General features: G+C 42.1%; 1 pseudogene; it reads left to right on the forward strand.

Annotated features, from left to right (window-relative positions):
• The window catches only part of LOC145790401 (uncharacterized), a 40,574-nt pseudogene that overhangs the window by 12,828 nt on the left and 11,475 nt on the right, over positions 1-16,271 (forward strand).

A 16,271-nucleotide genomic window follows, 5' to 3' on the forward strand; every position in this document is an offset into this window, starting at 1 on the left:
CACATTCTATGCAATGGAAGGGTATCAAACACGTACTCTGGTGCCTCCGATTTACCTTTCCGAGGACTTGGCAATACGCTCAGCTCAAAAAGGGACACCCTGTTTATATTGACGAGAGATAACATCTGCTGCTGCTTTAATTGCCATTCTGACTTGAAGCAGGCTTACACTTGGGGTCAAGATACACTCATACTCCAGAGAAATGGTGAGGTTTGGAAAGGTGCACCTGAAATGCAGTCTCGGATCTTGCCAAAGCTGGAACACCCTAAGATGCTCCGAATTTTCCTTTTTTTCTTTTGCTTTGCAGTCTGGAACATACATAGCTTCAGATAGGTCCTTGTTCTACTGTTCACACTTATCGGGGGTGGACCCTGCAGTTTTATGAAAGAACGAATACTGTTTTGCACAAATGTGGAGAATGGCACAGCACTCTGAGCACAAGATGATTTTTTTGGAAATTGAGAATTGAGTTCTTAACCGGGTATTGAGCCGACGACTGGCGACAGCCAAAACGACTCGACAAGGGAAAAAACAAAGGTAAACAACCTAAACACATCGAGACACGCTCGAAGCGACTCAAAACAAGAATCGAGACAGACAAAATAAAACACAAGACTCAAATGTGCACATGGAGCCTGTTTCCCCGGGTATTGTTTCCCACCCTTTCTCATTTGTGATTCTCGCATCGCTCGGCCCTCAGGCTCTGTTTTTCTGAAAAATCCCTTTTCTCACTTTTTCTCTCATCGCACATCTCTCTATTCTTCAATCTCTCATTTTTCATCCCTCCCCAGGGTGGTTGATGAATAAACAGGAAGTTGCGGGTTCTGGCTCCAAGCATTCTGCTAGATTCTCTTCTTCTGCTCATAATAATGAACTTTCTCCCACAGAGGGGATGCGATGCGGATGGATGTGCAGCGACGATGCTCTTACTGGGGAGTTTGGACGTGATTAGATCTGTCCAAACAAAGGAGTGGAATATCTTGATCCGTTCCCGTTCGTGCTTCGCACTTGGCTTGATACCTCGTTGCGTGGAGGATGTGAGAGCCTTCTGCCCTTTTGCGGTCAGCTTCAGTGGTGCCCTTTTCTGGCAGGTAGAGTGCCCTTCTTGGCAAGTATGTTGAAAATGGGGAAAAGACAGGAAGCCTGACTCAATTGTGCCCCTAGTTCATCATTTTGACCATTTTTTTATTTTGTTTTCTACGAAAACAATTTTGACCAATATGAGAGTTAGATTAACACACTTGTTCGATTTTTGATTTGAAAATCATGCAAGTCAGGCTATGAGCACTGAAAATTTTCCTTTTTTGGGTCCAAGAAATGGTCCAGTTTTTGGAAAAGATGGAACAATTTTCGAGAAAAGTAGTCAACTTCAGTAAAAATTCTCAAAAACTATTCTTGCAAACAGCCAATGCTTAACAAGCACGGAACCCACTCTTGAGACGCACAACCTCGGATTTGGAGGAAAATTGGCCCCTTTCTCGAAGAGAGCTACATGGCAACGGAAAGTTGCCCCTTGTTTGCACGGCACCGCAGCGCGTTGAATGGCAACGGAAAGTTGCCCCTTGTCTGAATGGCACCGTAGCGCATTGTAATCAGTCCTCAGAGCGATGATTGCAATCGAACTCCCGGATACAGAAAAGACAAAGATGACTAGAACCATCACATGGACACAGTTGAATTTGAAGTGTTTCAGGGCTGGACTTCAGAATGAAATTGCCTACGTATCCCAAAGATGGGAATCAAGCCTTACGTAGTTCGGGGTAAGGTACACTCGGGTATTTAACCTCTCCTTTTTAGGCTCTAACTTTTGCCAAGGCGCCCAATGCGGGTTTTCAACCTTGCGAGCTTTGTTTTTCTTTTCTTTTCAATTCTTTTCATTTCTTTTCTTTTCGTGTCTTTTCATTTCATTTCTTTTCATTTCATTTTCTTTTTTTTTTCATTTTCTTTTTTTTTGTTCTTTTCTTTGCATTTTTTCTTTTTTGTATTTTTCTCTTGCTCTAACTTTTGCCTGGGTCGCCCTTCCGGGTTTTTGGCCCAGCGAGCCTCTCAAAGAGTAAAAGTGTAATTTGGTCCACGCCAAATGGTTGTAGGATTTTGAAGCCATCCGTATCCAGGAGAGTGGCTGCTGATTTGCAAGAGGACTCATCTTCGACTCTTCGAGCACATCTGACATTTTTGCCCCTAGTTTGAAGGGTACTTCTGTTCTAGCTTTGCAAGCTTCTTTTGATGACATCTGATCTTCTTGGTCTGACTTCCCTGGCCTCTTGTTCAAGGGCTGCTTCGAATCTGGCCACACAGGCCTCATATGGCGGTTGACCATTAAACATTCTGAATTTAAGTCCGAGGTTTGAAAACAAATGGACAGAATCTTGAGGCTGAGAGCGATCCTAGGCTGCACAATCTCAAGAGCGATTCCACACAAGTCTTCACAGGACTGCGCAAAACATTTTTCGAAAGTTTTTAAGAAAGCGACAAATCGCTCGCGCTGAAGACAGTGTGGGACCAATCTGGATCAAGCCAGGATCCTTCTCAGTACTCACATTAACAAGCATGATCTCAATCATTAAGGGCTTAGCATGCCTCTCTTTCTCTCAAATGATCAAAATTTTGCAAATCCCAAGGAATTCCTTCCTCTTCGTTTTCACCGCAGTGTTCAAAAAAAGTTTTGAAAAAAACTTAGGTCGATACAATGATTTCAAGGCACAGAAAAGGCAGGCGAAGAACACTGTCATTCCATTCAATACTTCTGGCACAACTGGCACACGGCAGAAGCAAACACAAGAGTATGAAAATTGTTGCTGTTTCATTCAAATCTGTTGGCATAACTGGCTCCAAGGCAGAAACAGACTCAAAAAAAGGCAAAAAGACAAACGCAAAACAAGATAGTGATGTCCGAGGTAACACCCCCGGAATCACCCGACTCTTAACAAAACAGGACTGACTCGATACAACAAGACAGACCTGAAACAAAAAGACTGACTCAAAACAGACTCAAAACAACACAACAAGACTGACCCAATACCCAAGTCAGAAAGTACCAAAGCTAGTGTTCGCACATTGCTCAAAACTGTGCATGTCAAACGCCACATCTGAAGTAAACTGAGCGCCGCCCGCAGGTGGTTCATCCCCCGATCACACCGCATTATCCCCCAGGTTCACTGATCCAATGACGATAGACTTTGTTGAATTGGTGCGATGATGACCTTATTGTCAATCAAATCTTGTATTTCGTGGCGAAGACGGAAACAATCATCAGTGACATGGCCGACTTGCTGATGAAAGGCACAGTACTTGGTCGGATCATGGGAGGAAGGAAGTCTATCTGGCAGTGGTCGCGGCTCCAAGGGTTTCAAATTCCCCTCTCTAATCAAGATCCTAAAGGCCGTTGATAGAGACATGTACAGTGGTGCGAACACCCTCTGGCCTCGAGGTGGATATTTTGAGGTTTGTGGATTTTTACTGGGCGCACCAGCAAAGGGATTGGCAGGCGTTGACTGGGTTTGCTGATCGTTTCCGAGCATGGGATTAGGGTTGAAGGGAACATTCCTAGTACGAAGGCCCTTCTCCCGGCTTGCCCCTTGATTCAGACTGCTCTCATTCTGAGTGGCGAAAGTGTCATCCACAGTTTTTGCGACAACTGCGAGGACTTGCTCTTTGTTCAGTCCCTCAGCTTTCAAAGCCTCAATATCCCAGCGAAGGTGTTCATGGTGACCATTTCCTGCTCCTACCTTGCTCTTACCACTTGCCTCCATTTTGTCAAAGGAGTGGCCTTCTCCCAATGCAGCCCGTCCTGAGGAGCCTTTTGACATGAACTCCCTGGTATGTGATGCGGTTAATGACGGGGCCAAAACTCCAAAGGCCAGATCTGCCACAGTTCTCTGAAGATCTTCGATCATCTTCATCAGCTCAGAAATAGTGGGTTCATGGGTTTGAGATAATTGGGGTTTAGATGCACCCATCATGCATAAGTCCATGCTTTCCGGGATAAACACCTCAGGCTTAGGTAGATGGGCCGGGGTGATGTATACGCTGGGGTCGTAAGGGACGGCCAGTGTGTGGATCAGATTGAGATGTGGATGAGGTACTTGGTCATCGGGGGCTGAAGGTGGAGCTATCGTCCGGTTGTCGATGAGATTTTGGACCTCATGACGAAGGCGGTAGCAACGGTCGGTGCCATGACCGCGCTGCTGATGGTACATACAGTACTTGGAGGGATTATGTCTGGCTGGAAGTGGGTTAGGCAGAGGTTGAGGATCGAGGGGTTTGAGATGCCCTCTTTCCATCAAGGCTTTTAGTGCGCTAGTCAGGCTCATATAGAGGGGAGTGAAAGTTCTGCCCTGAGCTCGGGCTGGGCCGGCTGTTTGTAGGCTTGGTTTGGCAAAAGGGTTGGCTGTGGCGACTGCATTGATTTCGGTGGGTTTGGGAATAGTGCTATTACCAGCATTGGTACTCCTTGAAATCACCCTCCTTGTCGGTTCACTTGCTCTGGGGATGATCCCACTGTTGAACGCATTCTCGACCTGAACCCTCAGTTCATGCAAACTTTTGAAAGTGAATAGTGGAGCGACTATCAACTTTTGCAACATATCATGCTCGAGGTTTCGGACCATCATCTGCACCTGATCCTTCTCAGAAGGGCGACGATCTGTCATTTGTGCTGCCTTTGCTCTCCACCTTGCAATGAATTCCACAAAAGGCTCTGTTGGGTTTTGGCAAGTTGCTTCAAGCTCTTGGATGGTCATTTCAACTTGGGTATTGTAGGAATACTGATCGACAAAGGCCTCAGCCAGTTCTTCCCAGTTTTGCTTCACTGTATCCTCCAATTTGGTATACCAAGTGGCTGCCACACCCGACAGGGTTCTTCCATACAAAGAGAGTTTCTGTGGCTTAGTCAGACCCATCGGCTTCAGGACATCTAAGAAAAGTCGGATATGCACCATTGGATCTCCAGACCCGTCGAAACGGTCGATATATGGCATTTTGAATCTGTCTGGGAGCCGGATGGAAGCCTCGGTGTGCCCATCCTCAATGTCGGGAATGGAGTTAAGGCCCTGGGCCTTTTTGAATTGCTTCTCAAGGTTCGCAATCTTCACTGTAGTCGGGTTGAGCTCATTAACATGAAAGGGTCGAAGCCTCTCAGTAGGCTGCACCAGGGGTCTGAGCACCTGAGCTTGAGTCAACCTTTCCCGAGAATTCAGACACTGCAAATCTTCAACCGGCGGAAGTGGGTCAAAGTTTGGCTGGGGTTCCAAAGCTGGATGTGAGGCAGATACCCCAGGTGGGCGCTGCGTTTCAATACTGGTCTCAGCCTGCATGGCAGTTCCCTGATTTAACGCTGCTACCACGGCCACAAATTCTTCTGAACCCTGTGCCATCATGGTCTGCTGAGTCCGAACAAAGGTGATGTGGCTGGTGACTGTCGGATCAGATGAACCAATGAGTCCTGTTTGGCCCTTCTTTACCTTGCCTCGGCAAAAGAACACTGGTTGCCCTTGAATTGAATTTCTGACCTAACAAAGTCTATCAGCACTAGTCCAATGTACCCGGGGGATATCGGAGCCTTCTGAAGCTATAGTTCCAGGACTACCTTGCAAAAGAGAAAACAGACAGCATCTCAGCTCGGATATGATCATAGTGGAATGACTGTGCTCAACACTGATCACTGTTCCCCCAAATATTTGTCCCAAAATTGATACCCTCAGGTAAAACTGATTCCCAAAATACTGAACTGGTGCCCGCAGGCCTGATGCCCAAACTTGCAAACTGATATATGCATTCCTATAAAGATACACTCTAAAAGCACATAGCAAGTAAGAGAGAGCCAAAACACCCCTATGTTGGGGTAGGGTTTCCCTGTCCTATTTTGTCAGGAACTAGGGTTTCACTATGCACACAGTAGTTTCAAACAACTTAGCATCGGGTAAGCAACCTGTCCTAGTTTGGAATGGTCACTATGGATTCTGAATATGCACTAGGTCGAATGGTCAAAAAGGGTGCCCCGGTAAAAACCGGGGTTTGTGTTCCCATACTGTCAGAGCCCATAGCCGGTCAGCCTTATGGACATGTCTTGAAAAGACAAGCCTCCGGCAAACCGTTCAGGAATGGCAGATGGCAAACACGGTGTTCCTAGGCGCACCAATGCACATGCAATGCAAAGAAACACATAAACGAAATCAGAACAGGATATCATGAGTTCGAGTCAAGCTCTCTAAAATCCCCAGCAGAGTCGCCAGAAACTGTAGACGCGCCCGCGTGGGCCTCATGCTACAGTTCGGACTCGATTTGTGTCACGGTTCTTAATCTGAACCAAAGAGTCTAAATCTGGCAAATCGTTTGAGAAAACAGATTTTTTGAAAAAGTAGTGCCAAACGTGGACTGCTTTGCCAGATACAGAGTCGCCACCTAAATATTTTTAAAATGGGGAAATTTAGGAAACCCTGACTCGGTGCCGAAGGCCACATGTCCGTCATCACCGGAGTTGTCTCGGCTCGGGAGCTTGGGTACGATCGGGGAACGTCAGCTATGAGCACCCCCTTTTGCCCGGTCCGAAGACCGGCCTCTACTAACCGTGATATCCGTTTTTGAAAACTTTATGTGTTCTTAAACCAATTGTTAGCCTAGAATTACTATTTTATGCGCGCAGCAAACAAGTATAGACCAAATCGCCCAAATTGGAACAAAACATTTCATGTTTGTTTTGAAAATGGTTTGCTACTCGCAAGTAGGCTAAAATGCAGATTTTGCCACCCTCAAGTGGGCTTTTAGAAAAGATGATTTTGCCACTATTTAGTGGGCTTAAAACTCACAGTTTTAATGCATTATTCCAATTTAGGTAATTCAACCTCCATCCACAGGCATTCAAGCAGTTATACCACATAAGCAGCTAGCCTCATGGTAATCATACTGTCATGGCAACACTCACACGCATGCGATATGCTAAAGCATAAAAGCTTACCTAGTACTCCGTGCCAAAATAATAAACTAGTTAGCAAACATGCATGTCCTAGTTCATGTTAGATTGACTAATGCAACACATACAGGATGCAATTGAAGTAGGCTCGGCTAACCTAAGCATGGCATGTGAGATGCAATCAATTGATGCACATATTCAATCTTGAAATTAAAGTACAAATGCAGTTAGCATGATGTTCCGAGCCTGATGCATGTCAACAAATGCATGAATGCACGCATGCATAGCATAAGGTATGCTAAAATAAATGTGCCCTAATGTACCATCATAAGCAGGTAAATAAAAGGGAAGAAAGAAGTGGGATTGGAAGGCATACATCACACGCACGCACACTTATTACAAATATGCCCTCACTCGGAGGGACCAAATAAATATTACAAATTAATTAACTACGCAAGCTAATTAAATATTACAAATTAATTAATTAATTAACAAATTAACTAATCTAGGAAAACAGGTAAACCGCCTCGGGAAATGCGCCGCCATGCATAGGCTGCCTCTGTTTTCTATCCTCTGCTCCTCTGAAGGCTACCAAAACCTCAGGACTGCTTCCTTGGACACTGAGGAGTGCCACCGGCTGAGTAGAATTGCCACCGGCAGTGTGGTGTAGTCACCGGCACAAGATGAATCCATCGGCTGCTTGTTTACTGCCGGTCGGCAATATATACTGCCGGTCGGCAAGGAATGTCTGCAGAACCTGCAATTAACAGCAACAGAGTGCAAAGCAAAGCATGACAGCACCATTCATGTCCCTTATCATGGTAATGACTCAAAGGGGCATGTGCCTCAATTCTCGGACCACCAATCGCGCATTTCCATGCATGATGGCCCAAGGAATGAAGTATGCAACTTTCATGTCAAATGAAATGCAAACCAATCAAACAAACTAAAGCCCAACCTTTATCACATGATCAAGAGGCAAGGCATGCATGCCAATGCAATGCAACCTAGGCATACGAGCTAAGGATGCAACATGCCGATACAAGCAAACATGCAAGATGATGCATGCAAATAAGCCAAGGATGGTCTTAAACATGAATTAGGCAGCTCTAGTTAGGCCCAAAACAGTGGCCATAATATGAAAATGAAGTGCCTCGAAATGCGTGCACACGGGCACGCAAACCGAGGCAATGGCATATGCAATGCAATGGCTAAAACGGCATATAGAATGCAACATGGACTTATACTAACATGAGAGAGCCTCAGCCACACTCACATGAGAGGCCGGTGAATGAAAATGGAGTGCCTCGAAATGCGTGCACACGGGCACGCAAACCGAGGCAATGGCATACGCAATGCAAATGACATGAAAATGTGATATGGGCTTACACTAACATGAGAGAGCCTCAGCCACACTCACATAAGAGGCCGATGGATGAAAATGGAGTGCCTCGAAATGCGTGCACACGTGCACGCAAACCGAGGACCGAACCTACGGCACGGAATGCCACTCTAACAAGACATGGCAAGATGATATGCTAGCATGCAAATTTCAGAAGCTAAACATGACCCGAAACAGCCCCGAATCATGGCAAAATGGCACCCGATGCATGACATGCGACCCGAAATGCAAAATTAGGCATACACAATGGCCTACAGCTATACAAAGCATGCACAATATGGACATGGAGCATGAAGACAGAAGCAAGGCAGCCTCAAAATTAGCATTTTTCTAGTACAAAACATGGCCAAACAGCAAGCAAAGACGGGGCAAAATTAGTATGCGAAAATGGCCCTAAACATGAGATTATGAAGCAACTCACAGCTGCAAACCCCAAATGGGTTAGGACCCTTCAACAACATTGAAGAGGGACCAAAAATAAGCACTTTCACAGAACTTTAAAAACCTCAAAAACAAAAGCATGGTAGGCTAACAAAACATGCAAGAAAACGGACCAAAAGGTGGCCAAAGAGGCAAGTGGCATATGCAATGCCCAAACTGAAAAATTCCCTTCTACAACATTGAAGAGGGACTAAAAATATGATGTTTTTCAGTATATGAAAAGGCTCGAAAACAGATACAAGCATGGCAAACAATTTATGCAAGATTAAGGCCACAAGAGGGCTATAACATGAAGTACACAAAATATTCATCAAATAGCCAAAGACCCTTAATGAAACATGACAAGGGGGTCAAAATATGGCCACTTTAAGTTCGGACCAAGCCACAAAAACAGAAGAAAAACAGGCTAATAAATTATGCAAAAAAGGGGGCCAAAGAGGGCTACAATGGCAAGTGGTACATGGAGATCCCAAACAAGGATGAGCCCTTCTTCAATGTTGAAGAGGGGCTCAAAATAAGCCTATTTTCAGTTTATCTCAGGCTCGAAAACAGATCACACATAGGCTAAAAGAATCATGCAAAATAATGGCATACAAAGGGGTAATGAAGAAAGTGTGAGATAGGGTTCTCAAAGAGGGTTGAGCCCTTCAACAAACATGTAGAATAGCTCAAAATAGACCTAGTTTCAGTTAAGGTCGGAGCCTAAAACCGTAAGAAAATATGGCTAAGAAATGATATAAGAAAAAGCTCAAAAGAGAGGAAATGCTACTCACCCTTGAAGACCAAACTTTGATGGCTTCTTGGCTTGAGTTTGTGGCTCCTTAGGCTTTGAAGAACAGCCTCCAGCTGCTGGAAATGGAAGTGGTGGTGTTGTGCTATGGCTTGGTGTGTAAATGGCCAAGGATAATGGACTTTGGAGCTTGGAAGAGAGGGTTGAATGTATAGATATAGGGTTGTATGTATAATGCTCCAGCTGGTTTTCTTCTTCTAACCTAGTATAAGGAAGAGGAGAGCTTCCTATATAGGCAAAACAAAGTGTAAAGCTTCTTGAGGAAGCTAAACAAGGGTGCATATCCTCCATACACGTGTATGGAGGATCCAGTCTGTGCCCTCCAGCTGGCACAGCTGGCATACACTCAATCTGCAGAATGCTCCGGAAGGTCGTCGGCTAGCAAAAAAGGCCGGTCGGCTACTTTAACCTGCCGGTCGGCACAATAAATTGCCGGTCGGATAAACATAGTGCCGATGGGTGGCCGGTGAGGTCAAAAAAGTGCCGGTTGGTGTCCAAATTGAAGCCCCGGAAGTTAGCTTTCCAATGGCGCAAACCTTGCATTAAAATTCCTTCTGTGCAAAAAGTTATGCCCTTTTTCGTGAAGCCGCGCAGATTCAATCCAATCGGGATGATGCCCGACTTCAACTGATCATATCTCCCCCACCCGGACTTGGCTCTAGGAGATTCTTGAGTGCAAAATGAAGCCCCGGAAGTAAGCTTTCCGATGGTGGTGGCCCCATAGCTAATGTCCAAGCGTACAGACAGATAAGCCCGATTCAGCGAGGGCTGCGCGACTCGCTTCTACCCGGGTTCATGCCGAACTTCTCCCAAATTAGTTTTCTCCTCTCCTTTCCTCTCTTCTTCAACTCCAAACTCCTAAACAAACTGTTTTGAAGGATTTGCCTCTCTCCTTGCCAAAGAAACTGAACATTTCCCCTGCATACCTGTCTCCACCAAGTAAACCATCAGTAATGCCCAAGTCTTAAGGGCGGTCAAAAATGGGGTGTCTACACAGACATCTTCTGATTTTGTCATTTGCTTTAAGAGAGAGAGAGAGAGAGGGGGGGAGAGAGAAAGAAAAAAAGCAAAGTAGCTCAAGTATTAATCTGGGGAAAAAATGGAGCTCAAGAATGCTTTAAAATAATAACAATGATCTATATAATATCTATAAATTCATTTTAAATTCTGACAGATGATAGTTAGGTGCTAAACAACCAAAATTCATAAGCCCAAGCATACAAAGCAACATGAGCAATATGATTATAAGCAAAATAGAGAGAAAGTGTTAAGCTATAAACAAAAGAGTGATTTACGTTAACAATCTACTATAATAGAGAAAATGTCATAAAAAATTAGAGAAAAGAGAGAGAAAGAGAGAGATTTTGAGCACAACTGAATTTGCCACAAGCCAGTGGTGTTTGAGGTATAAGATAGATGTCAACAATCTACTATAACTCTCAAAAGAATCAAAACCAAAATCAATGTTCACTTTAATACGTTAAATATGAATTTTTCAACCAAAATCATCTACATGTCATACACATTTACTTTCCCACCCCGGGGCCAATATTCACCTTCTTCTAGTTTTCATTTTGTACATTCTATAAATTAAACAAATAACTCAGAGCAGCTACTGCTTCTATGGAGAGCATTTGGCTTCAAGATACCAGTAAATAACTAGCACAGAAAAACCACCTAGAAAAACCACTTAGAAAAACCACCTAAAAAACCCACTTAGAAAAACTAGTAAATCACTTAGAAAAACCATTCTAATGTTGCCTGCCTATACACTAGCACAAAACTAAAATAAACCATCTTCTTCCAATAAAAGCATTTTCAACACAAATTAAAAAACAAGAACTTTCAAACGCAGTTCAGTCCTGACTAATTGGGAGAAATGCTCTTTCAATTTGTTATCATGTAGCCAGTTTCATATTTTAAGCACATTACGGTTCATCAATCACATATGAGTGAGCTAGAAATGCAACATACAACAACATATACAAAAAGATTAGACATGAGATTACTCAATATGATAGTGCCCTGCTTGCTAAATTGATAAATTCAATGCTCTACTTATCATCTTCTACGCCACAACAAGGAATCATATTGTTGAAAATGTTTTTTTCTTCTTTTTCTTTTCTTCTTCGTATCTAAGCAGACCAATGACTAAAAAAAATATATACCAACACCGAAAATCTCCATCACCAAAATTGTTCACTCTCACATTTATATACAATTTTTAATAATCGTAAGAGTTTTGCTCTCCATAAAAATAGTTGAACAGATTTTTTATTAACCATTCGGCATCACCTAGGTAGCAAGGATTTAAACTTTTAAACAATTGCCTATAACTTGGTCAAGTTAAATCTGCTGCTATACTCCTGTCAGTAGGTGACACTCTTAGCCCACCAAGAAAGTACAGAAGAAATCAAGCTCAAAGAAAGGAGAAAAAGAGAAGGACGATATTGATGAAGACAATGAGATTGTTGAAGAGAAAGAAGTAACTGAAGAAGAAATCAAAGAAAGTGTTGACATGGAATTGAAAGATGTAATGGAGGACGTGGGAGGCCATAGTAATGTGACACCCTAAATATTTAATTAATACCACACCCAACCACAATCAATAATAATAATAAGAAGAAGAACAATAATAATGGAAATAATAAAATAAATAAGCTATACGCGCTATGTAAATTAATTTGCCATTGTGGTTATCAAATATATGATGAAGAGATTTATTTGGGGCCTAAGTTAATCACTAATTAATGTGAGAAGATTGGCATGTATAGATATAATTAAGAAAATTAAGTACCATTAATTACAAAGATTGCAAATCTGCTGAGATAAAGGAGTGGGAGCCATCTGGCCCACCTAGGATTAGGGAGGGGAGGTGATTCATCACCTAAGGGCCATTAGATAGGATGAGTCATCACCTAAGTTATGTGTATAAAAAGGGGGAGGAGGTGATGTGAAGTGAGTACAAACGGAAAAACAAAGAAGGAAAAAAAAAAAGAATCAGAAAAAAATAAAAATAAAATAAAATTTGAGAGCAAAGGAAAGGCTAAAAACCAACGGAAATAGGAAGGAATTAGTAAGACTCAATCTTACGGTGAGTTATATTATACTTTGAGTCACCATAATATATTTTACATATGTTTTGACTTACCATAATTTATTTTATACAAGTTATATTTTATAAAATATATTAATATTTCAATTACTTGGATTAATTTCTGAACTCTATTTGTTTAAAATAAAACCCATGGATATGTTTATTTAAATTTTAGAAAATATTTGACTATGACCTTATAAACAATTATATTTTGTAAGTACCACCACAAGAGTCCCACGCATTGGGGGACTTAAATAACTATTGGCCTCTGTTTGGCCACTTTGTGATCTTCTATTTGTCATAGATCCATTGACCTCTGTTATGACTGTCACTCCTGTGATCTCTGTTCTGTTTTGTTCTGTACTGTGATTATGGTTATTTATTTACATAATTTCTGTATTCCAGTTTCTATCACTTTGAATAATTTGTTTATTCAAATTGAGTTATGTAAATATTTTAGCTTAATTAACTATCCATGATTATTTTGCGTTCCCTATACTCTCAATATAATATTTCTTACTCTGCGGTGTGCTTATAGCCGTTACCCTTTCAGGTGACAAGATATAAGGAAGACCCGTAACCTCATGTAGTGGAACCTGAACAAGAATTGATGCTGATCCATTATTTTATTTTTATTTTTTTTCTTTTCTTCCTTTTATTTATTTATTTTTACTGAGGGCCGATCACTACATAATAAAAAAATAAATAAAAGCCCTATAGATGTATTTTCTTTTATCAAATAATAGAATGGAATTAATTTTAGCATTTAATTTTTTCTTACTTCCATTTTGCCTCCGCCTACGCCACTTAATTTATTAAGATTAGAATTAATTAGTAAGTTGCGATTCCAGCCCTAAGCCCCTGGGGTTGGATTGTGACAAATGTGGTATCAAAGCAATGGTTCATTCCAAAAAAAAAAAAAAAGCTATTTTAATTTTATCAGAGTTTGAAAAGTTATAAATAAAACTATATAGCTAGATACACATAATAAAATAAATAATAAATATTTATTTGCGACGTTAGTCCTTTTATGTAAAATCTCACGTTTATTCTGGTGATGTAGAAATGTCCGAGATTAACCTTGATGAGGCATTTTGGGAGGAGCTCGAGGCCATTAATTTGGATGATATTTTAGTAGAGCACCCCGCCCCTACCTCACTTGAAGGATGGGGAGACTCAGAGGATATAATTAGGAGACTGCATCCAAGCCTTACCCAATTGATAGGTCGGCCAATCTATATACAGACTGATCCTATTGATGTCCCATACTTACTATGGAGGCAGAGCCGTGCCTATACGCGCGAACGCTTTCTCGGACCCACTCGTGTCCTCGGTATTGCCTCGGGATATGACCGCTCGCACTACATCGTAGGCCCTTTGCCCTCAGATTTTGTGGCAAGAATAGGAAATGTGTACCCCGAGGACTACATTTTTACCACTGTTCCTAACCCGCTGGAAATTATTAATATTCAAAATGTTAATTTTAGTAATGACCTATCATATATCGAGACACCCGGTTGGATTGTTGATCGAGCATTTTTGGGATACATATAGTCCGTCCCCATTTTCACAGTCTAGGCAGTGTGCATGTGTTTTGGTGTGGTTCAGTTAGGATAGGAATTTGAGCTTTTTATGCAACACTACTTCCCATGGTTGTTTGGCTCGTTTGACCCACCACTCTAGATTTGGTAGAAGAAAACCTTTTTTGTACGCTAACCATGATGTGTTCTAATCCCTTTTTTGTTGTTGTTGTTGTTGTAATTTTTTTTTTTTTTTTTTTTTTTTTGGTACCGCAAGGATGAGACACTAACATATTTTGACTTTTGAACAAGGATGTAATATCAATTGTAAAAATAGTAAAGTTGGTATTATATATATATATATATATCTATATTGCGCTATATATCCTTATATATATGCTGCATTATGGATGTAATGCCTCATTTATTACTTTGTAGAATGGCTAATAATGGTAACAGAAGCGAGTCATCAGTCAGTGGCACCGAATCGATGGAAAGAATCATAGAAAGAGTGGTTACTAGCTTTTTGCAAGCCTTGCAAACTAACATCAACAATGGGATGCCAGAACGACGAGAAAAGCTGGTTACCATAAAACTATTCCAAGATCTGAAACCCACAATATTTATCGGCGAACCAGACCCAATGGTAGCAGATGCTTAGGTTAAAGGCATGGAAAATATTTTTCGCGTCCTACCTTGCACTGAAAGTCAGAAGGTTACTTTTGTTACTTTCACCTTTAAAGATAATGTACAGGGCTGGTGGCTTCTCACCCTAGAAAAAGAAGAAATTGTGACTTGAGCAAGATTTTTGGAAGTGTTCTATGCAAAATACTTCCCAGATTCGTTGCGGGAACAGAAGGCGTTAGAATTCATACATCTAAAGCAATGAACCATGACAGTGGCCGAATGCGAGAGAAAGTTTACATAACTCCCTCGGTTTGCGACATATGTCATCCCCACCGAAGCTCAAAAGCCAAGAAATTTGAAGCAGGATTGGATGTTGAAATCAAAGATAGGCTTGAGGTTTTGCAACTGCCAACCTGTGCGGAAGTGGTAGACCAGGCGTATATTATAGAAAGGGGGATTAAAGCCTCGCGTTTCGAGGAACCAATCCAAAAGAAGTGATTCTGGGAAAGAGACAACAGAAGGCCTGGTGTTGTGCCTCCCAAAAAGGTGAATACAGGAACAACCAGTTTAGGCAATCAAGGTGCTACCATCCCCCGAGGTGGCACTATTCTAACTTGTACTACTTGTGGGAAGGCTCATTGGGGACAATGCCATCGAGACACGGGAGCATGCTTTAAATGCGGTCAAGTTGGCCACTTGCTAAGGGATTGTCCAAAGCTGACCAATCCTATAGCCAGCCCCTCTGGTCCAGTTAGAAAACCCGCAGGACCTGAAGGAGAGAGGAAGGACCAAAAATGCCAAGGAAAGGTTTTTGCCTTGGTACTTGGAAAACCAGAAGATACCATAAACATTGTGTCAGGTACACTTTCTGTCTGTAATCATTTAGATCATGTCGTCATTGACTCTAGATTAACTTATTCTTTTGTTGCACCACACTTTGCTGCCAAGTTGGTATCAACACCCAAACCCTTAGAATATATATTGTCTGTGTCTTTTCCTTCAGGTAATTCCGCCCTTAGTGCTGATGTATACAAATCTTATGCTATATCCTTAAAAGGCAAAACCTTATACGTAGACTTGATTCCCCTCCACATTGGGAACTTTGATGTGATCTTAGGTATGGATTGGCTGGCTGTCAACCACGCCTCTATTGATTGTAAAGCCAAAAAGGTCTCCTTCAGGTTACCAAACCAACCCGAGCTTGTCTTTGATGGGACTGGAGTTTCCAACCCTCCCTATATTATATCCTCCATGATAGCCCAATGACTTCTAAGAAAGGGTTGTGGTAGTTATATTTGTTATGTGATTGATACACAAAAAGAGGCGCCCACCGTTGATGCAATCCCCGTAGTACGAGAATTCCCGGATGTCTTTCTTGAATATCTACCTGGTACCCCGGTTGACCAGGAAATCGAATTCATCATTGAAACTCAACCTGGTACCCAACCAGTATCAAAAGCCCTTTACCGCATGTCAATGATGGA

The sequence above is a fragment of the Camellia sinensis genome, chromosome 1 (genome assembly GCF_055761805.1).
Source record: "Camellia sinensis isolate YWXY chromosome 1, ASM5576180v1, whole genome shotgun sequence".
Classification (NCBI taxonomy): domain Eukaryota; kingdom Viridiplantae; phylum Streptophyta; class Magnoliopsida; order Ericales; family Theaceae; genus Camellia; species Camellia sinensis.